This window comes from Pristiophorus japonicus, chromosome 17 (genome assembly GCF_044704955.1).
Source record: "Pristiophorus japonicus isolate sPriJap1 chromosome 17, sPriJap1.hap1, whole genome shotgun sequence".
Lineage (NCBI taxonomy): Eukaryota > Metazoa > Chordata > Chondrichthyes > Pristiophoridae > Pristiophorus > Pristiophorus japonicus.
The window spans coordinates 106,696,446-106,720,253 of record NC_091993.1 but is presented as its reverse complement, the minus strand read 5'-3'; the positions used below and the strand labels follow the sequence as shown (position 1 = coordinate 106,720,253).

Genomic DNA, 23,808 nt, shown 5'->3' with positions numbered 1-23,808 from the left:
CAATGATATCCGGGCAGGCAGAGTCAGCATGGATTTACGAAGGGGAAGTCATGTTTGACAAATTTGCTGGAGTTCTTTGAGGATGTAACGAACAGGGTAGATAAAGGGGAACCAGTGGATGTGGTGTATTTGGACTTCCAGAAGGCATTTGACAAGGTGCCACATGAAAGATTACTGCACAAGATAAAAGTTCACGGGGTTGGGGGTAATATATTAGCATGGATAGAGGATTAGCTAACTAACAAAGAACAGAGAGTTGGGATAAATGGTTCATTCTCCGGTTGGCAACCAGTAACTAGTGGGGTGTCGCACAGATCAGTGCTGGGACCCCAACTATTTACAATCAACATTAACAACTTGGAAGAAGGGACTGAGTGTAACGTAGCCAAGTTTGCTGATGATAAAAAGATGGGACGAAAAGCAATGTGTGAGGAGGACACAAAACATCTACAAAAGGACATAAGACAGGTCAAGTGAGTGGGCAAAAATTTGGCTGATGGAGTATAATGTTGGAAAGTGCGAGGTCATGCACTTCGGCAAAAAAAAAATCATAGAGCAAGTTATTATTTAAATGCAGAAAGATTGCAAAGTGTCGCAGTACAGCGGGACCTGGGGGTACTTGCGCATGAAACACAAAAGGATAGTATGCAGGTACAGCAAGTGATCAGGAAGGCCAATGGTACCTTGGCCTTTATTGCAAAGGGGATGGAGTATAAAAGCAGGGAAGTCTTGCTACAGCTATACAAGGTGTTGGTGAGGCCACAACTAGAATACTGCGTGCAGTTATGGTTTCCATATTTACGAGAGGATATACTTGCTTTGGAGGCAGTTCAGAGAAGGTTCACGAGGTTGATTCCTGGGATGAGGGGTTTGACTTATGAGGAAAGGTTGAGTAGGTTGGGCCTCTACTCATTGGAATTCAGAAGAATGAGAGGTAATCTTATCGAAACGAATAAGATTATGACAAGGTGGATGGAGAGAGGATGTTTCCACTGATGGGGGAAGACTAGAACTAGAGGGCATGATCTTAGAATAAAGGGCCACCCATTTAAAAGAGATGAGAAGAAATTTCTTCTCAGAGTTGTAAATCTGTGGAACTTGCTGCCTCAGAGAGCTGTGAAAGCTGGGTCATTGAATAAATTTAAGACAGAAATAGACAGTTTCTTAAACGATAAGGGGTTATGGGGGATGGGTGGGGAAGTGGGGCTGAGTCGATGATCAGATCAGCCATGATCTTATTGAATGGCGGAGCAGGCTCGAGGGGCTGTATGGCCGACTCCTGTTCCTATTTCTTGTTTTATGTTCTTATATCTTGCCCAGCTTTGAGGGAACAAGCCTTGTATTGATGTTTCCTCAAGGTGATCCAGATCCTATTTTACATAATATACTTTGACTGAATTCAGTGTTCATTTCATAATGATTGGATAATAAGCTAACTTGCAAGATGTCCATAACCTTATAACGAATGCAGAGGTATGCTGCATTCATCATTTTTGGTGAACACGGATACATTTTAAGAACAGATACATTTACTTTTTAGAAAGCATGGTGTTCTCCTGATGTTAATGTGAACACTTATTTCATTGAAATTAAATCAGTCATTAACATAGAAAATAGGTGCAGGAGCAGGCCATTCAGCCCTTCGAGCCTGCACCACCATTCAAATATGATCATGGCTGAACATGCAACTTCAGTACCCCACTCCTGCCTTCGCCCCATACCCCCTGATCCCTTTAGCCATAAGGGCCACATCTAACTCCCTTTTGAATATATCCAACGAACTGGACTCAACAACTTTCTGTGGTAGAGAATTCCACAGGTTCACAATTCTCTGGGTGAAAGTTTCTCCTCATCTCGGTCCTAAATGGCTTACCCCTTATCCGTAGATTGTGGCCCCTGGTTCTGGACTTCCCCAACATCAGGAACATTCTTCCTGCATCTAACCTGTCCAATCCCGTCAGAATTTTATATGCTTCTAGAAGATCCCCTCTCATTCTTCTAAATTCCAGTGAATATAAGCCTAGTCGATCCAGTCTTTCATGTCAGTCCTGCCATCTTGGGAATCAGTCTGGTGAACCTTTGCTGCACTCACTCAATAGCAAGAATGTCCTTCCTCAGATTAGGAGACCAAAACTGCACACAATATTCAACGTGTGGTCTCACCAAGGCCCTGTACAACTGCAATAAGACCTCCCTGCTCCTAAACTCAAATCCTCTCGCTATGAAGGCCAACATGCTATTTGCTTTCTTTACTGTCTGCTGTACCTGCATGCCTACTTTTAATGACTGATGTACCATGACACCCAGGTCTCATTGCACCTCCCCTTTTACTAATCTGTCACCATTCAGATAATAATCTGCCTTCCTGTTTTTTGCCACCAAAGTGGATACCTCACACTTATCCACATTATACTGCATCTGCCATGCATTTGCCCACACAGCTAACCTGTCCAAGTCACCCTGCAGCCTCTTAGCATCCTCCTCAAAGCTCACATTGCCACCCAGCTTAGTGTCATCTGCAAACTTGGAGATATTACATTCAATTCCTTTGTCTAAGTCATTAATATATATTATAAATAGCTGGGGTCCCAGCACTGAACCTTTCAGTACCCCACTAGTCACTGCCTGCCATTCTGAAAAGGACCAGTTTATTCCCACTCTTTGCTTCCTGTCTGCCAACCAGTTCTCTATCCACATCAATACATTACCCCCAATCCCATGTACTTTAATTTTACACATTGGGGTTCCTTTTAGAGAAGGTAAGTGATTGTTTAAAATAATATGAAGCTTGATTTACCAAAGTTCACGTGTACTGTTGAGATTCTGGATGCCATAGTGAAGCAAAATAGCAGACGAGAGATCATGTCAGATATGGCTTGGGTAGTAAGATCAGGCAAGAGGGAATGGAAGGGGATGAGGGAAAAGTAACAGACCATAATTTTCTAACATGAAAATCCTTAACTCTGAGTAAATACAAGGATCTCATCTTTTGATTCTTTTAGTAAAGAACCAATCCTAAAAGTAACTTTAAACATCTCCCTGTGCACAGTCAAAGACCAAACACAGTTTTGCAGAATAAAAGTATAGAAAAATTATTGTACCATTTTGTAAAATCAATGAATCTGTACCGTATCTAATTATTACCCAATCACTTTATATGGAGAAAGGCAGCTCTTCAGTATCATTCGCAATCCAAAAGACTCAAGTTGGACAGCTTGTCATGCTATAAAATATTTCTGTACTGTACCTTTTGATTTGAATTGCAACTAGGCCAGTGCGCTGGATTTTTTTAAAAATTGGAGCCACAGCTATTGTTCCTTTGTCCTTCATGCTGACAGGCACAGGTCAAGAAAGGAGCAAATGATAGACGATTGTCTATGATGGTTTCAGCCAATAAGAACTGGCACGTCAGATGCAAAACTCCCAATAAGCTTTGTTTAAGGTCTGAACTCCATCAGTGTGATTAAAAAATAATGAATGTCGATTACTGGTCTGTTGAGGAAGGATTTAGGATTTCCCCTGAATGGGATTTGATCAGAGGTATATTAAACTGCTTGGGCCAGGTTAAATTACTGCAGTCTTTCAGCAAATCATTAGTCCATTGCAGTAATACAGAACTCCATGGAGCTGAAGCACCCATGTTATGTACACCCAACATTCTGTTAAAAGACTCCCAAGAATTTAAATACATTTTTGGGGGCAAGTTTTAAACTTTGGCCCATAGTGCATGCAGTGTGTTGCATCCACAACACCTGTCCGAAGCCACGGTCAGGAGGCCAAAATCATATCTGGGTTTGGCATTAATGTGAATTTAACCTGAAGGCGGCATACAGAATACTTGCCTTTATTAGCCGAGGCATAGAATACAAGAGCAGGGAAGTTATGCTTGAACTGTACAAAACGCTAGTTAGGCCACAGCTAGAGCACTGCGTGCCGTTCTGGTCACCACATTACAGGAAAGATGTGATTGCATTAGAAAGGGTACCAAGGAGATTTGTGAGGATGTTGCCTGGACTGGAGAATTTTAGCTATGAGGAAAGATTGGATGGGCTGGGTTTGTATTTTTTTGGAACAGAGGAAGTTGAGGGCAGACCTTATTGAGGTGTATAAAATTGAGGGGCCTAGATAGGAAGAACCTATTTCCCTTAGCAGATTTAAAGTAATTGGTAGGAGGTTTAGAGGGGATTTGAGGGGAAATGTTTTCACCCAGAGGGTGGTGGGGGTCTGGAACTCTCTGCTTGAAAGAATGGTAGAGGCAGAAATCCTCACCACATTTAAAAAGTACTTGGACATGCACTTAAAGTGCCATAACCTATAAGGCTATGGACTAAGAGCTGGAAAGTGGGATTAGGCGGGATTGCTCTTTGTTGGCCGGCGCGGACACAATGGGCCCAAATGGCCTCCTTCCATGCTGTAAATTTCTAAGATTCTATAAACCTGTGCGCTGCGGGCACGCCACTGGAGCTAATCGAAAATCAGCCAGTTTCTGCACAAATGTAGCCAGGTCAGGCCTGTTGGGGCATGGGGCGAGAACAGAACAGGATGGGTCGATGTTGTTTCGTGGGGCCGGCTCCTCCTTCATTGGTAGCTTTAGCCTGTATTATACATTCATTCATCATTGTGTTTTCACACCCATTCTAGAAGTCAGGGATGATACAGTGGGCATCCTGTGCACCTTGCCAGTGTGTAACTTGGCAGAAGGGCAACAGTTAATCGTGCAGCACACCAGCCCATTTACTCCACACATGACATTTTCATGTTTCAGTTCGTAGGAGACACAGAATGGAAGTTGCCTTGTCTCAGTGAATAAAGAGCATTGGGAGAAATGCCAAATTTTTCCACTTGCATCCATCATGAATCGACAGATTCATTTCATTGGATCGGGGGGTGATAGTGGAGCGGCATCCCTGTGCAGAGCAATCTTTAAGCAAGTGTTTTCCTATAGCCACAAAGGAGCCTCTACAAGCGCTCAGCCTCTAAAGTTTCACTCCATTCCTCCCACAGAATTTTTAAAAAGTATATAGTTCCTGCTATCCACATCAGTATAGCAGAAACATTGCTGACAAGCTTATTTAATGGTTCCGATGAGCCTGCCAGTTTATTTTCTCTTCATAGGTTACCATTTACAGTTTTTACTCATTTCTAAAGAAACAGAATTACAGTATTCTATTCAAAAGAAAATTTGAGTCTATGGTTCACAAACCCTCACTATTTCACAGACTTCTCAATATGGACAGAAATAGTTTTAAGGAAAAGACTTGCATTCATATAGCACCTTTCACGACCACTGGACTTACCAAAGCACTTTATAGCCAATGAAGTACTTTTTGAAGTGTAGTCACTGTTATAATGTAGGAAACACGGCAGCCAATTTGCACACAGCAAGCTCCTACAAACAGCAATGTGATAATGACCAAATAATCTGTTTCAGTGATGTTGGTTGAGGAATAAATGTTGGCCAAGAAACCGGGGATAAGTCCCCTGCTCTTCTTCGAAATAGTGCCATGGGATCTTTTATGGCCACCTGAGAGAACAGACGTGGCCTCGGTTTAATATCTCATCCACAAGACTGCACCTCTGACAGTGCAGCACTCCCTCCCTCTATTCAGGCATTGTCCTTCTTCCTTTAAAAACCACCAATTTCAGCCTTTCACTTGCAAATCGCACTCTTAAACCCAACTATTGCCTAATCTCCAACCTCCCCTTCTTGTCCAAGTGAAAAATTGAATAATAATTAAAGTGCCCCAGAATTAGAGGTAACCTTGTGACATGGATTGATAATTGGTTGGGGTAGTAGACAGAGAAGCAGAATGAAGGGAAGATTCTATGATTGAAAGAAACTTACTTTTATATATTGTCTTTTATGAACTCACAATGTCCCAAAACACTTTACAGCAATTAAGTAATTTTGAACTGTGGTCATTGTTGTAATGGAGGGAAATGAGGGTATGGGGCCCAGAAGAGCCGACTGCCCAGGGGCAGCATGGGCCAGCCCACACTACAACATGTGTGCGATATGTCCGTGCAGCAGAACAGGTCTCCAGGTGTCCTGGTTAACCCTTGCCACTGGATAAAGGCTTAGTTCGGTCAAGCCCGTGTGGTGGCTGATGTGCAACGGTCACCACACGTTAAAAAAAAAAATCCACGGACAGGCATCTTCCATCCCTGGAGTTCAGGACTGGAATATCAGGTCCTTCATTGAAACATCCATGAACTCATGTGGAAGCAAGTCGAGGGACTGTCTGATGATGATTTCCCCCCTCTGCAAGTGTCAGCCTTGGTTTTTGCGCTCAAAGTCTGGAGTGGGACTTGAACCCACAACTTTCTGACTCAGAGGCGAGGGTGCTACCCACTGAGCTATGGCTGACAGAGCACTATTTGTAGATATGGGCAGGCTTGGACTTCTTAGTCGCTCCCAAACAAAGCTCAAGAAAGCTGAATCAGCTCTTCCTGCAACAATGCACAGAATTAATTCAAAGCTTTTAAAATAAACATGCAGATTATCCACAATATATAAATTGGTTCTTTATCCAAACTAGCTAGGTGAAAGAAAATCAAGATTCCTTACTTGAATCCCTCATGATCTGCAATAGGATAGGCAGGAGTCATTTTAAATAAAACCACACCTGAATGAAAATAACTACCATGGAGGATGTTACTATTTAATTCTCACTCACTCTCATGATCCAAAGTTATTGCACAATCATGTCACATTCAACAAATGTCATTAAAGAGTTAAGTTTTGGTGGTGCGAATTCCCAACACCGAATACCAGCCTGCCTTCCGTACATGGTAAAAATATATTTTTTTAAACATTTAATACAAAAGGTCTCAATTCTTCATATTTTGGATCATTTCAAATGTATAAAATTAAGAAAAACACCTGACTTTTGAACCTCATTAAGGCAGCTCTGAAATCTGCAAACGTCATAGTTTAAAGAACAGCAGACAGCTTCCATTTGCCGTTGCTTCTGAAGCAATTTAGAGCTCCTACTACATAGATGCTTGGAACTGCAGTGTGTTTTCAGGCATCTAGTTTAAGTCTGTAATCTGATAGCAAATCCCAGCATGCTTAATGGACTTCCCGAACAAAAGGTTCCTTAAGAACGTATATTTAAAATGTAAACAAAAATGCTGTACTAAAATCATTTTATATTTTTCTCCTCCCCAAATATTTTACACGGTTCAAACGATGAATGTTGCCATAGCAACCTGCCGATAGGGAAGCCGTCAATCATATGATTCTTATATGCCCAATAATGTACACCGGTAATTGTAGTCTTATTTACATACATTAAAGACTTGGCTCAATTAGACCAAAACTCCAAATACAGGCAACATTGTAGCATAAAGATTGGGCAGGCCATCATCTGACAACTTCCAAAATCATCCCAAATGTAAATATATATATGAATTGGTTCCAATTATTAGTGACATCTGGGTTCTAGTAAAGCAAGACTCAATTCTAGTAACCTTAATAAAAACCAGAGGAGTCTTCGGAACCACAAAGTAATCTGTAAATATAAAGTTCCTAGGAATACAATTACTGCCATTTTGAGCAGGGGAAAACTCCAGAAAAGCCACATGAAATATTCTTTACAATTATAAATCACATGCAAGTGAAATAATAAATTATGACATTCACAAAACAGTAAGAAAGTATTTTTCTTGACAATGGCCTTTAAATAAATATGCAAATTGCTCAAATAGAATAATTGAAACAAAGAACTTGACTTGGCATTTGGTGTTGAGCCATGGCCAGCAGAATATTGGGAGAACTACTTCAATTTAACATAAATCTATCTAAATTGGATTAAATGACGGCATTAAAAATCCAAGCTAGTGAAGAACAAGGTCAAAACTGATCATTTTAGGAGACTCCTACTATGTTTTCTACAAACGCAACTTTATCCCTTATTATAATAAAATATCTTTGTATTTCTCCTTTTCTTTCACTCCAAATCAATTACAATTATGTTTATTATTAAGGTCAGTATAATATATAAACTCAGAATTGTACACAGAGGGCTTATAATTCGGTACTGCCGTTTTTGAGGCAGTGTCACTGCCCGACTGCTTATTTTACCGCCAGGCATTAGGTGCAGGATCCAACTACCAAATTCAGTTTTTACGCCCAAAGATGAGCGCGCAGCGGGAGCTCAGGAGGCCGACTGAATTTCGCAATGGGAGGCTGCCGCTATGCTAGCTGGAAAATGGGAAGGGAAGAAAAAAAATACCTCAAACTTCTCCAACCCGCACACAAACATCCCCACTGTTACAACTAATGAAAAAATGAAGAAATACATACATTTTTTAAAAACTTACCTTGCTCTCTGGCCGATTTCGCTAGAGTTCCGCTGTTTACTCACCACTTTTTTCAGGCTGAAAGAACGCCTGCCGGGAATATCGCGACAGAGGCGCCAAGGAGGCGTTACACGCTGGATGACGTCACCCCGCAGATGTGGTTAGCCAGCGCAGCGTTAGCTCTTGGTGCCTCTGCTGAAGAGCCAACTGAATTTCTGCGCAGACATGAACGCCACTTACCGTCGAATTGCCGCCAGTTAGCCGCCTCCCGCGTGTGGTAACGGGTGGTGGTATAAACTGAATTTCAATCCCTATGTTTCCTAGATACTGCTGAAATCATTGTCCAACACATTAAAAAAAACATCTTTAAACTCCCCTGATGGTTCAGTGGGTAACTGTTCTGGTTAGTGTATATCGATCAGGAATGTCTTACATCCAATGCCTGGTCTGTGCTCACCCTCCCAAACCACGGTCTCATGTTGAAGCCGACTGTTCTCAACCTATCTGACCCCTGAGCTAAGCTTCTGACCCCATATCTTCCCCATCACAAAGACTACCTATTTCCACCTTCGTAACATCGCCCGACACTGCACACGTCTCAGCCCATTTGCTGCTGAAATCCTCATCGGTCACCTGGTCACCTCTAGATTCAGACTATTCCAACTGTCTCCTGGACGGCCTCCCATCCTTCACCCTCCAGAAACTTCAGCTTATCCAAAACTCTGCTGTCCATATACTAACCCAAGTCCTGCTCACCCATCACTCACTCCTGTGCTCACTGACTTACCTTGCCGCCTGGTCCCCCATAAGCTACAATTTGAAATTCTCCTCGTGTTCAAATTCCTTCATCCCTCTTTATCCCGGTGACCTCTTCCAGTCCTACAAACCTCCAAGAACTGCATTCCCCAATCCTTTCTCCCCACTAATGGCAGCCATATCTTCAGCCATCTCAGCCCCAAGCTCTTCCCTCCCTAAACCTCTCCGCCTTCTCTCCCCCTTGAAACCCCTCCGACCAAGCTTTTAATCACCCCTCCCAACAGCTCCTTCTTTGGCTCGGTGTTAATTTTGATCCAATTATAATCCCGCAAAGCACCTGGGAACATTTTGATACTAAAGGCACTATATAAATGAAATGAAATTAAATATAAATGAAAGTTGAAGAAAATACATTAAAATTAGACCTACGTACAATTAACTTAGTAATGTTCATATCTATATTAAGTTTTATTATTGTGCACATTTCCGATCTACAAAAATTGACTATAGTCACACTTTTCTGTCAATGTCTTCCAATATAATTTCCTATGTCCATATTTATTGACTAAAACTGCCTAAGTAAACTTGTCCAGCTGTAATCATGTCCTTCCACAAGCAGCAGCGCTGTAGTACCTCAGTTTTGTTTCTCCCAGCTCCTGTACCTCTACTGTAGGGAAGTTCCTATGCTCCAACCAACTCTACTTCTCTGCCACCCAACTGCTGTAAGTTTTGTTATTTGTTATTTAACTACAAAATAATATAAAATTAATTAACTACAAATAATATAAAATCAGAGTATAAATAATATGGACAGAATGCATCACTTTAAAATGGGAACGGAATTATATCTGTGCGACCTGACCCAGTTATTCCCGCTAATCCCACTTCACCTGAAGAGCACACATTTGGTCTTCAATCCGTGTGCAATGCCAGAGGAAATCATCTAGTTTTTGTGATGAACCCAAAATGATCATGCTTGAACTACTATTTTTAGATGTCACAAAATGATGATTTCTGTTGTCAGTGTCATTACAGCGCAGAAGGAGGCCATTTGGCCGATCAAATCCATGTTGGCTCTCTGTAGAGCAATCCAGCAAGTCCCATTCCCCGCTCTATCCCTATAGCCCTGCAAGTTTACTTCCCTCAAGTGCCTATCCAATTTCCTTTTGAAATCATTGATTGTCTTGGCTTCCACCACCTTCACCGGCAGCAAGTTCCAGGTTATTACCACTCGCTGGGTAAAAAAGTTCCTCCTCACATCCCTCCTGTATCTCTTGCCCAAAACCGGAATTGTGTGTCTCCTAGTCCTTGTACCATCAGCTAATGGGAACAGACTTTCTGTGTACTGTAGTTTGCCAACGAGACAAAAGATGACCAATCCTGTCACCATGATTGACAGGCAACGTGCACAACACAAAATGTCTGCTATAATTCACAAAATGGCAAATTATACACGTGGTCTAATTGCAACAGAGGTTTACATTATGAGTGCACAACCGAAGGAATAAAAGGTCTGACTGTAAACACAAATGGTCTCTTAGTTGCAGATGCATCATTTCATGTTGTTAAAAAACTGCTTTATTTCCCTGCACAATTACTTCCTGCAAAACATCCAAGAAATATTGAGCACATGAAAGTGGTGAGTAAGAAAAAAATACATGTGTCAGTGGGAATTCTTTTAATAATCTCAGAATAACTGATAAAAATGCCTTCAGTACAATAGTGCTGCAGAGAACATGCCGCAAGAGTACAAAATAGAACTCTGGCAACCCTTACGATCTATTTAGGTTCCACCCCCTTCCAATGTCCTGTGCCAATACCAAACTGGAGACAACAGGCAAACAACATACTCCAAAGGCTCAGCCAATGCCATTCCTAACGCAGCCCTGGGCTGACATGGTATCATACTTCCTTCCTGGGAGTGGGGCAGGGCTAAAAACAAAAATTCTTCAACTGCATGGGCCATCCCAACTAAAAAGGGCTACATATAGTGACACCACTATTCCTGGCCAGAATGGACATGATTGGATAATTCCCCCGTCAATCACTGCTGAGAGTGACTGGGATTGATTTTATGCACATCATTTGCTTGCAGCTATTCTTCACTCACTGCATTTTATTGGAGAGGTAATCAGCTTGTATTATGTACTGCTTGCTGAGTAAATGGATTTTGTTTGATGAAAGTCCGGCCTCAAAACCCACCCCACCGCCAACTTGTTGGCTGACAGTGGTGCCAATAGACAGTCTGTCTCCAAAGACAACAATGTAAAATACCTCATCATATTTCATTTCAATAAATGTGTAATTGCTGCATTGGATTAAGTTATGCATGTAAAGTTCTTGCATGTTTTATTAAGGTGCAGTACATTGGTACTGAATGTTTCTACACCTTTCATATTGAGGACATATGGGGCTAGAAATTTGTTATCGCCCACTTTAAGGCGGTGATGCCACCAGGGCACTACCTTTATCACCGGGCAATGTCTACCGCCTCAAAGTGGGATATTCAGTTGTATCGCCCCCAAGGAGAGAGTGGAGCACTAAGGGAAGCGTTGCACACTCCTCTTAGGGCGCTAAAGGCCCATCACGGGGCGGAGCGCTTCTCAAGTTGAGGTGCTAGGATACCGGCATCCTAGCGCCTACAGAGCAGGTGAGGTCGACCATGTGAAACCTGCAAAGAAATGGAAGGGACACAGGTAAGAGAGGTAATTGTTAAAGATTTGACTCAACACTTACCTCTTCATTCCCTGCGATATCGCCCCGGGATCCTCTGTGCACTGTCTGCTTCCCCCTGTCAGGAGTAGCGCCAGGCTCAAGAAGTCAATTCTGAAATGCGTCGCAAAGGGGGCGTTGCACACTCTTGACGTCACCAAGTGGGTGGTGCTAGATTGCGCAGTGCTAAATGACAGCGCGCCGCTAAACCACCAGTGAAGTTTGCTGCACTCTGTGATAGCGTGCTCAGGCAATAGGCGTTTAGCGGCTCCTTAGCGCCCCTCTCTGGCACTAAACAATTGAATTTCTCCCCATGGTTAGTTTAACTGATTCATTGCTTAGGAAAGCACACTTGGGCTAGAGAAGATTTTATGGCGTTCCCAACAGCTAACCCCTCCCCTATCTCCCCACCACTGAAGATTTTACAATTCAGATTTCCTGTGGTTTGGTTTATGATGATTGTGATGAGATATAAAAAACAGATTTTATGTATATTGCTACATTGTGCCAGAATACCATCATGCCAATGTCATAACATAGCATCTCAATATCTAGGCTATTTGCATATTTTGTGTAACAGCATTCTGCACACCCTGGAATCTAACATTATCAAGTTGGATTCAATGTTAGCTCAGGATTCAAATTAATTAGGTCTAATCTCACCCCAAATTGTTGTAAATCTAATTTTATTCCATGAAACCCCCTTCCCAATTCAAGCATGACCTATATTTTATCTGCTAAAATTAACAGTTAAATATTTGTCTGGTTTGAACATTTTCACTTTATATGCACCCACAGTAGAAAACATGTTAAAAACACATCTGGGAAAAAACTATGCAGCAACAACTTGATTATTTTGTACCAAATGGAAATGCCGGTCATATGCACTTAATTCTATCCAGAGACCTAGAATAACTTGTACTTGGTTAAAAACCGTATTATTCACATATTCCACCATATACTTTATCACAACAATCACCTTCAACAACAAAACTTATAGTCATAGTCAAGGCTCCTCATAGAAGTATTGTGTGATAGAAATTTGACACCGAGCCACATTAGAAATTAGCGCAGGTGACTAAAAGCTTGATCAAAGAAGTATGTTTTAAGGAGCATCTTGAAGGAGGAATGAGAGGTAGAGAAGGGGAGAGATTTAGACAGGAAGTTCCAGAGCTTGGGGCCCAGGCAACAGAAGGCACGGCCACCAATGGTTGACCGAATACAAACAGGGATGCTCAGGAGGGCAGACATCTCGGGGGGGGGGGGGGGGGGGGGGGGGGGATTTGTGGGGCTGGAGGAGAGTACAGAGATAGGGAGGGACGAGGCATGAGGGATTTGTAAACAAGAATGAGAATTTTGAACTCGAGGCATTGCTTAACCGGGACCCAATGTAAGTCGGCAAGCACAGGGGTGATGGGTGAACGGGACTTGGTGCAAGTTAGGACACGGGCAGCCGAGCTTTGGATGACCACAAGTTTACGGACTTGATAAAATATAGGTCATATCTTGAATTGGGGAGGCGGTTTCATGGAATAAAATTAGATTGACAAATAATTGGGGTGAGATTAGACCTAATTAATTTGAATCCTGAGCCAACATTAAATCCAACTTGATAGCAGTGTTAGATTCCAAGTTTCAGGACTAAATTAAACCAGTTCTAACAAAACAAATAACTGAACAGGTGAAATATAGTGGGGCTAAAATACGGAATATGTACGGAACCGGCGAGGCTCCACAAAAGCCGTTTTTTGCCGCACAATGCGCCAAAAAATGGCTTCTCCAATCTGTCAAGTTTTAGCTTGATAGATCTTCCGCATCCCCGCAGCAAGGACATTTGTATGGGCAAGATTGAGCTATTTGCCCATCTCTTGCCCAGCAAATGTCCTTAAAACTCTTGCTCCTGGTAAAAGCAGGCGCATAGCCTACTTTTACCAGCATAAGAGTTTTAAAATATATAAAAATAAAATAAAAATTTATGTTAAAAACCCTGTCCACTAAGGCAAGTTTATTTTAAACCCTAATTAAAAACACAAAAAAAATCCAAGAGATTTTTTTTTTAAATCTAAAACATTTCATTAACTTTAATTTCAATTAATGTTGCCAAGAGAAGCGTTCTTTTTAATTCTTTAATGTTGCGTTTGATGTTTGGGGATGGGGGGGGTTTCTCATTGATAATAATGGGAGCTCGTATATACACAGAGTTCCCAATATTATCAATGAGAATACTGTACTGTCATTGGTTGTCCAGTTCCACGTGACTCCAGCTTCTCCCTCCGTATCTCCAAGACGTGGATGTGCTGCGAAGCACAGGAAGAGGAGGTCTCAAAACGGAATCGCTGGAGGGTGCAATCTTTTTTCTTATTTTCAGGCGAGCGTCCATAGGAAGCCCAGCTTCAGGGCCAGTAATTTTACAGCTTTTATAGCAAATGGAATGTTGACCTTTATTGCAAGGGGGAAGAGAGTATAAAAGCAGGGAAGTCCTGCTAAAACTGTACAGGGTATTGGTGATGCCACACCTAGAGTACTGCGTACAGTTTTGGTCTCCGTATTTAAGGAAGGATATACTTGTATTGGAGGCTGTTCAGAAAAGGTTCACTAGATTGATTCTGGAGATGAGAGAGTTGACTTATGAGGATAAATTGAGTAGATTGGACCTATACACATTGGAGTTCAGAAGAATGAGAGGTGATCGTATCGAAACATAGAAGATAATGAGAGGGCTCGACAATGTGGATGCAGAGAAGATATTTCATCTCATAGGAGAAATTAAAACTAGGGTACATAGTCTTAGAATAAGGGGCCGCCCATTTAAAACTGAGGTGAGGAGAAATTTCTTCTCCGGAGGATTGTAAATCTATGGAATTCTCTGCCCCAGAGAGCTGTGGAGGCTGGGTCATTGAATATATTTAAGGCGGAGATATAGACAGATTTTTGAGCAATAAGGGAGTAAAGGGTTATGGGGAGCGGGCAGGGAAGTGGAGCCGAGTCCATGATCAGATCAGTCATGATCTTAATGAATGGCAGAGCAGGCTCAAGGAGCCAAATGGCCTACTCCTGCTCCTATTTATGTTCTTAATTTAAATCAGTGGTTTTTATGTGTACTTCTCAAATGGTAGCTTTTTTAAAAAAGGAACAATTTTACAGATATTAAGCATGGTACACTTTGGTTATTTGACATTCAGACACTGCTTGAATCTCCCTAATGTTGCCAGGAATCGATTTTGGAATTGGAACTAGAATTCAGAACGGCTACCTATCCTGCATTTGGCCTAGGATCGCAGCAAGCTATCTGCGGTTTTCTCGCTCCAAACTTGCTGAGAAAGCAGATCCTGCTGTTGGAACACACAAAGGTAAATATTTCAGCAAACCTTATAGTTTATAAAAGCCTTGATATAGCACTCAGCCATAAAGAGAGATTCCAGGTCCTATTTCTGGTCTCTGTCAAGTAAGCTGATCTCAAACAGGGTAGCAGTGGCAAAATTGGGATTAGTGCTTCTGGTTGTTGGGTTGGGGAGAAAATTTCAGCCAGGACTCCTGCTCCTGATTCAGTAACTTCTGCTGGAAAATATGCAAGTGGATATTGGGTAGGAATAGGATTGGTATTGGTTGATGAGCATGCTTGGTAATAACATTCGACTTAAACATGAAAAACAGCCACTTGAAATGAGATACTGGAGGCTAGTACTCCAAACAACCCAGAAGCCAGTAACTCCTGGAGAAGATGAGAAAATAAAGTCCTTGAGCTGGATTTGTGGTGCGGCCCAAGGCCAAAAGTTTGGCCTAAAATCGGTAGTGCAGTGAAAACGGTAATTTTCACATATCACTACCGTTTTCGCCCCAAAACCCGAATATCCAGCCCCTTAGACCTTATGGTGCACAGCTCCATTAATGTAGATGTTTTTATTTACTTACATTGGTATGCTGTAATTTGTATCAATAGCTATGGACATTTGTTCAATTCAGGACCATAATATAATTAGTAGGTTAATCGGGTGACAGACTCGTTTTACCTGTGAAAGAGCTGTCCAATTTAGTCCCACACCCCAGCTTTTCCCCCATAACCCTGCAAACAAGTCCTCTTCGAGTACATGTCCAATTGTCTTTTGAAAGTTCCTATGGAATCTGATCCCACCACCCTTTCAGGCAGTGCGCTCCAGATTTTAACAACCCTATGTGAAATAATTTCTCATAATTTCCCCTCTAGTTCTCTTGCCAATTATTTTGAACCTATGACCTCTAGTTACAGGTCTATTTATCAGAGAAAAGAGTTTTTCCCTGCTTGCTCGATTAAAATCCCACATATTTTAAATACCACTATTAGGTCTCCTCTCAACCCTCTCTGCTCGAAGGAGAAGAATCGCAGCTTCTCCACATAACTGAAGTCCCTCATCCCTGGTAAACCTACTCTGTACCCTCTCCAAGGCCCTGACATTCCCAGAATTGAACAGAATACTCCAGTCGAAGCCCAACCAGCGATTTGTAAAGGTTTAGCATGGCTTCTTTGTTTTTGTATTCAATGTCACTATTTACAAAGCCAAGTATCCCATGCGCTTTCTTAACTGCCTTATCAACTTGCTCTGCCATCTTCAAAGATTTATGAATAGGCACCCCCAGATCCCACTGCTCTTACAACCCCTTAAAATTAGTACCATTTAGATGATACTGCCTCTCCATGTTGTTTCTCCCAAAGTGCATCACTTCACACTTATCTGCATGAAACTGCATCGGCTGTGTCAGCCCATTTCACCAGTCTGTGTATGTCCTTCTTAAATCTGCTACTATCCCGCTCACTAGTAACATATTTACTATGTTGCCAAGTTTTATATCATCTACAGATTTCAAATTTGTACTCCCTGTAGTCATGTACAGGTCATTTATATAGTACCTACCTCTGGGGAATCCCACTGCATTCTTCTCTCTAGTTAGAGCTTCTGCAATCTTCACTCCAACTTCCCTCAGCAACCTAGGATGCATCCCATCTGGTGGCCTGTTAACTTTGAGTGATGTCAACCTATTTAGCACCTCCTTTCTATCTATTTTTAATCCTATCCAATATCTCAACTTCCCCCCTCCTCTACTGTGACATTAAACTTCACCATCCTCTTTTGTGAAGATAGATGCAAAGTACTCATTCAGCACGTCAATCATGCTCTCTGCTTCCACAAGAAGATTTCCTTTCTTATCCCTAATCGGCACCATCATTCTTTTCTCATACTCTCTTTGTCCTCCTTAAATACTTTTTCAATTTCCCCTTGCACACTCTGTATTCTGTACCTGACATCTGTCATAAACCTTCTTTGTGTATTTTATTTTAACCTCTATTTCCTTGCATTCCAGGGAGCTCTAGCTTTGGATACCCCATCTTCCCATGGGAATATTCTTGGTTTGTACCCAAACTATCTCTGCCTTGAAGACCTGCCATTGCTCATTTATTGTTTCCTTTGTCAATCTTGGTTTCCAGCCCACCTGTGTCAGATTCCTTCTTAAAATCACTGAAATTGTCTCTCTTCCAGTTGAGTACTTTCACTTTCCATAACTACTTTAAACCTAATTATATTATGATCACTATTACCCAGATATTTTCCCACTGCAACACTCTACTTGCCCTCCTTCATTCCCTAGGACTAGATCCAGCACGGCTTTCTTCCTCGTTGTGCTAAAAATATACTGATTAAGGAAGTTCATCTCCCTCTTTGCCTTTTACTCTGTCCCGCCCTACCCCCTACCCCCTACCCCCGGCCTCCCGTCTTTATTGGGGCAATTGAAGTCTCCTACTATTACGGCTCGATTATTTTTTAAATTTCTCTGAAATTTGCTTACTAATATGTGTTCCTCTATCGCCTTCTCACTATTTGGGGATCTATAGTATAGTAAACACCCAGTAATCCAACAGCTTCTTAACTCTAACCAAATAGATTCTGTCTATGAACCCTCTAGTATATTGTCCCCCTGTAGCACTATTATCCTTGATCAATACTGCAAATCCCCTCCAAAGTACATTGTAGCCAGGAATGTTTAATTCCCATTCCTTCCAATGTTTAATCCAGGTCTTAGTTATAGCCACTATATCATAATCCCATGTGGCAACTTGCACCTTTAGCTCGTCAATCTTACCTGTAATACTCCGGCATTAACACACATGCATTCAAACACCATGCTGGTCAGCTTTGCTTTTTTTCCTCCATCTAATTCATGCGGTCACTACACTACTTTTTGTTCTGTTACTGTTGTCCCTCTTAGTTTTCTATGCACCTTGTCTCTCCTCTCTGCTGCCTTAAATTAGTCGAAACCCTCCTCCACAGCACTTGTTAACCTCCCGATGAGGACATTGGTCCAAGCCCTATTTAGCTGCAACCCATCCAACTTGTACAGGTCCTTCCTGCCCCAGAAAAGTCACATTTAAATGTTAGGTACCGCATCAGTGTTCTGTTAACTGCTACCATTAGGAAAGCTAGAATTGAGAAGCCGCCTATCTAGCTGCAAACACGACTAATAATTTCCTTTGTGACTACAACACTAGACCTTGGGGCTTCAATGTTACACTGTGTTACCATTTAATCCCAATAGTCTTGTTTCTCCATTTCTCTTTGAACTAGTTATAGTGCCTCTCCAGAGATGCACCCCTACATTTCTGGAGTTCAACACATTATTCTTCTCAAGAAGTTACAATGTAATGACAGGTTCTGAGGGTTAACCATGTATGATACTCACCATATGATTAGCCAGCAAATCAACAGTGACCACACTTGAAAAGTCATTCCTTGGCTTTGGAATGTCCTGAGGATGGGAAAGGCTCTATATAAATGCAAGCTCTTTTTTTTTTTAAAACCCAATGACATTTCTACTGTTATTCTACAGTTGCCTCTTTCCTTGGCTTACAATAGTAAACTGGTTATTAATCTCAGCGACCCCTTGAATCAGTCAAAATAATTTTGCTTCCCACATGAATAGTGGAAAAATATTTTTAAAAAGGCTGAACAAAATAAAAAGTTGCACATTTGCTTCCCATTCCCCTTAATGCTCATTTGCATGCAAGGATAAACAGTACTATATTTCTCCTGTGGTATCACTATAACGGACAGAGTTTTTTTAGTGTGTTCTTTGATGGCTGGGAGATGCACGTCTGCAAAAAAGAATTCTCTGCTGCTGTAGAGGAAGTAACCTCCTTCTCATCAACTGACATCAGTTGTCAGAAGACCACAGAATGGGACCATGAATTCGAAGCTGGCAAATGGAAGATTCCAGGAGCCTGCAGCATCAGTTCTCTGCAATGTATCCTGCACAATTAAAAATTGGCAGCAATGTTATACATTCTATCAGTTAATCCAATAAGTCTTCAGATCTTCCATCAAAAACTGAAAACCCTTTCTGAACTACATAACACTGTAGTACTGCCAAACACAAACAGGCACAAGAACATCTAAGAAACAGAACACCATGATGTTTAAAAGGTATGAGTTTACCCTCTTCGATACGTTTTAAATTATAACAAATATAATCTGTAAATTAAATTTAAAAGCAACAATACATTTTCTAGGCTTATGAAATCACCCAAAGTGATGGACTGAACCAAGATTTTGTAATGTTTTTACATATACCCATCATCTTTCATGGGTGAATTACACTGACAAAAGGACATCAAACTGAAATGTTAACTCTGTTTCTCTCTCCACAGGTGCTGCCTGACCTGCTGAGTGTTGCCAGCATTTTCTGTTTTTATTTCAGATTTCCAGCATCCACAGGATTTTCCTCCTGTATTAGTGAATTATACTCACTGCCCTGACCATATTAAAAAGGAAAAATAACCAGCAGCAATGAAATGTCTGCTATTGGTCCAATTTCCAAAAATAACATTTAAATATATACCAGATAGGGAGTTACCAATGAAATTCAGTCACACAAGGCAAAACATCTCTCTAGCCAAATTCCACCATAACTCATTAAACTCCCAAAATGAGTATTGCTACAACATCCAATGTGGACTTTATAAATATGCTCAGATGTACATTATTTTCAATACAAATTAAAGGAGTACTATATTAATGAAAAATTGTTTGACAAAACCTTTTGCATTTGTTTACCATCAACATGATAAGTCAACAAGCCCTCAACACATGTAGTCGACATCACTGTGATCCACAAACCTTCAAATAAACCTACCTGAAACACCCCTTCCCATGAACAGTACATCTTTAAATGTTAAAGACATTTAAAAAAAAGCCATACGCAGCAGCATTGTACCCAATGATGGTACATGGTCAGGGGGAGGAGGGGGCAGAACATACTGCGGCGTTATCTAAGGGGTGCTGGGGGGCAAGAAAGCGACCCAATGGGCCGCGTACCGCCCTTCCTCTGAGCATTAAGGACATAAGGGGGTTTTGGATGTAAACATACTGAGTCACGTTGCTGGGACACCAGTTACTGCGTTGACTGACAGCGTCCACCACAGCGCGGGTCTCACTTGCTCTCTCTCTCTCTCTCTCTCTCTCCTCTTGCTGTTTCTGCATCATTTCTTATTCCTGTGAGGGGGAGGGAAAAAAATAAAAGAATTAGAGAAAGTGAAAGAAAAGGAGAGACCCACCTGTGCGGCTGCGACAGTGGCGAAGGAATCCTCCTCTGTCCCCTCCTTATTTACATTCTTAAATTGCTCACCAGCGCCGCCCCCGCCCGCTGTGACGTCAGCTCCAACCTTCGGGCCGAGCCCCGATTGGTCGGCGGCAGCTGCCCGTCACACTCGGCTCGTGGCTGTGACGCACTTTAAAAACAAAAACACGGCGGCCACGTGACAGCATCAGCTGCCATGGAAACTTCCAGGGCCCGGAATCCAAATTACCGTAATGCACCCTGTGAGGGGCACTCGGCCTTTCTGTCTCTTTCATAACAAAGCCTCCCATCATTTTTTTTTGAGCAAGGTGGCATTTTTTTGATGAATTGATTGAATATGAAAGAAAGATTTGAATTTATATAGCGCCTTTCACGGCCACCAGATGTCAGCCAATGAAGTACTTTTGGAGTGTGGTCACTGTTGTACTGTGGGAAACGCGGCAGCCAATTTGTGCACAGCAAGCTCCCACAAACAGCACTGTGATAAGTATCAGATCATCTGTTTTTTGTTGTGTTGATTGAGGGATAAATATTGGCCAGGACAGTGGAGATAACTCCCCTGCTCTTCTTCGAGATAGTGCCATGGGATCTTTTACATCTACCCGAGAGAGCAGGCGAGGCCTCGGTTTAATGTCTCATCCAAAAGATGGCACCTCCGACGGTGCAGCTCTCTCTCAGCACTGTACTGGAGTATCAGCCTAGATTTGTGTGCTCAGGTCCCTGGAGTGGGACTTGAACCCACAACCTTCTGACTCAGAGGAGAGTGTGCTGCCCATTGAGCCACAGCTGACACATGATCCGAGCGCCCCCCCCGAGACAATTTATTGCAGCTTGATATTATTGCTGCAATTGAGCCAAATTATTACATAGGATACACAGCACGGAAATAGGCCATTCGGCCCAACTAGTTCATGTCGGCGTTTATGCTCCACTCGGGCCTCCCCCCCCATCTTTCCTCATCCAAATCTATCAGCATAACCCTCTATTCCCTTCTCCCTCATATGCTCATCGAGCCTCCCCTTAAATGCATCTATACTATTTGCTTGAACCACTCCCTATGGCAGCAAGTTCCACATTCTCACCACTCTCTGGGTAAAGAAGTTTCCTCTGATTATATGCTCCCTTTTGGATATGCTTTGTTCTGTCTTGCATTCAACCATAATAAAAGGATGTAGAGGCACTGGAGAAGGTGCAAAGAAGATTGACAAGCATGCCATTAGAACTGAGAGGTTATACCTATCAGGAAAGACTGAACATGCTGGGACTCTTTTCTACAGAAATGAGAAGACTGAGGGGTGACCTGATAGAGGGCTTTAAAATCATGAAGGAGTTTGATAGGGTAGAAGTAGAAAAGATATTTCCATTTGTGGGGAATCCAAAACTAGGGGTCAAAAATATAAGTAGTCACTAATATGTCCAATAGGGAATTCAGGAGAAACTTCTTTACCCAGAGAGTGGTTAGAATATGGAACTCGCTATCACAAGGAGTAGTTGAGGCCAATAGCATAGATGCCGTTTAGGGGAAGGTAGATAAGCAAATGAAGAAGAAAGGAATAGAAGGGCATGCTGATAGGGTTAAATGAAGTAAGGCAGGTGAAGGTTCGTGTGGAGCATAAACACCTTTTGGGCCGAATGGTCTGCTTTTGTGCTGTAAATTCTATGTACTTCTATGTAATTGATATAAATCATAATACCAATGCTTTAAAAAAATCAGGACTTTCATTGAAATTTCAACTGGGACTATGAATAACATTTAATGAATATCATTCTTTACAGACAAAAAGATCATGGGTAGTGGTTTTTAAACTGAGATTATTGGACTCAGGAGTCTGGGTATGGCCAGAGGACAGCAAAGTTGTAACATGAACCTAGATTTTTGTCAGAGTACCAGTAATTCCAACAAATCAGCATTTCAAGCACAATGTTTCTGGTTCTAAAAGAAATACTTTTCTTGGACTGGAGCACTGTCTATTTTTGTATCAATGACAAATGTATTTCGAAGTTTCAGGACAAGAGGTGTGCAAAGACTCGTGAACATTTGTAGGGTATATCTGAAACAGGAAGGTTTGAAAATCAGTGACTTATATTCAGTGGTGATTGAGAGGGGGTATCAACCTTTACAAATTGACATATATGTGGAAACCAATGTGTATCTTGACATGTTCAATTTAATTCATATGTATGAAACTTTTGGGTTTATCACGATGTAAAATATGTAGAGTGTGATCAGCAAGCTTTTAAAAAAATGTAAGAGTTGCTCAACCTATCTCAGCTGGTGACTCAGCACATTTCTCTGGATTACAGTGGCTGGTGAATGGATTTCCATGCTGACAGCTTACACCGTGAGGTCTAAGTCTCATATGACCAATCAATGCGAGGGTCCAACCAGAAACTAGGTTCTTTTGCAGAGAAAGGGGAAAATGAAAGTGGAAGTCAACTTGTATTATTATCATAGGGGAAATTTTAACATGGGTGAGCGAGTGGGAATAGATGAGGATGGGGGGGTGGGGGGGTGGTGTCATTGGTCAAATATTTATATAGCGTCTTTAACATAGTAAAATATCCCAAGGCTCTTCACAGGAGTATTATAGGAGAAAAAACTGAGTCACATAAGGAGAAATTAGGGCAGGTGACCAAAAGCTTGGTCAAAGAGGTAGGTTTTAAGGATTATCTTAAAGGAGGAAAGAGAGGTGGAGAAGTTTAGGGAGATAATTCCTGAGCTTAGGGTCCAGATAACAGAAGGCACGGCCACCAATGGTTGAGTGATTATAATCAGGAATGCTCAAAGGGGCTGAATTGGAGGAGCGCAGATATCTCGGGGGGGTCATGGGGCTGGAGGAGATTACAGAGATAGGGAGGGGCAAGGCCATGGAGGGATTTGTCAACAAGGATGTGAATTTTGAAATCAAGGTGTTGCTTAACCGGGAGCCAATGTCGGTCAGCGAGCACAGGGGTGATGGGTGAGCGGGACTCGGTGCGAGTTAGGATGTGGGCAGCCGAGTTTTGAATGACCACAATTTACATAATGTAAAATGTGGGAAGCCAGCCAGGAGTGTGTTGGAATAGTCAAGTCTAGAACTAACAAAGGCATGGATGAGGGTTTCAGCAGCAGATGAGCTGAGGCAAGGGCAGAGACGGGCAATGTTATGGATATGGAAATAGGTGGTCTTAGTTTTGCTGTGAATATGTGGTCGGAAGCTCATGGGAGGGTCAAATATGACATCAAGGTTGCGAACAGTCTGGTTCAGCCACAGACAGATGTTAGGGAAAGGGTTGGAATCAGTCACTAGGGAACGGAGTTTGTGGCCGGGACCGAAAATGGCCAAAAATTCGAGGTGTGTCAGGAAGCTGGCTCCAATCTGCTAACTTCTAGGTTTTACCTGAGACAGGACAGGGGCGGGTAGCCAACCTGCTCCCAGGAAGCAGGTTAGC

The 23,808-nt window shown here is 42.0% G+C and overlaps 1 protein-coding gene across 8 annotated transcripts in view; it reads right to left on the bottom strand.

The window, feature by feature from the left end:
- The window catches only part of LOC139227881 (zona pellucida sperm-binding protein 3 receptor-like), a 265,290-nt gene extending 244,858 nt beyond the window's left edge, over window positions 1–20,432 (bottom strand). For 5 of the 8 annotated variants that reach the window (XM_070858981.1, XM_070858986.1, XM_070858982.1 and 2 more), the window contains exons 1-2: window positions 20,354–20,432; window positions 18,484–18,549 (exon numbers count right to left, since the gene is read on the bottom strand). The gene's annotated coding sequence lies outside the window, so the exon portion shown is untranslated. Of the gene's footprint in view, window positions 1–18,483; window positions 18,985–19,932; window positions 19,968–20,353 lie in introns of those variants that run through there. The other 3 variants (XM_070858985.1, XM_070858983.1, XM_070858984.1) reach the window with 3 other exon arrangements.
- Between the last annotated feature and the right edge of the window lie 3,376 nt (window positions 20,433–23,808).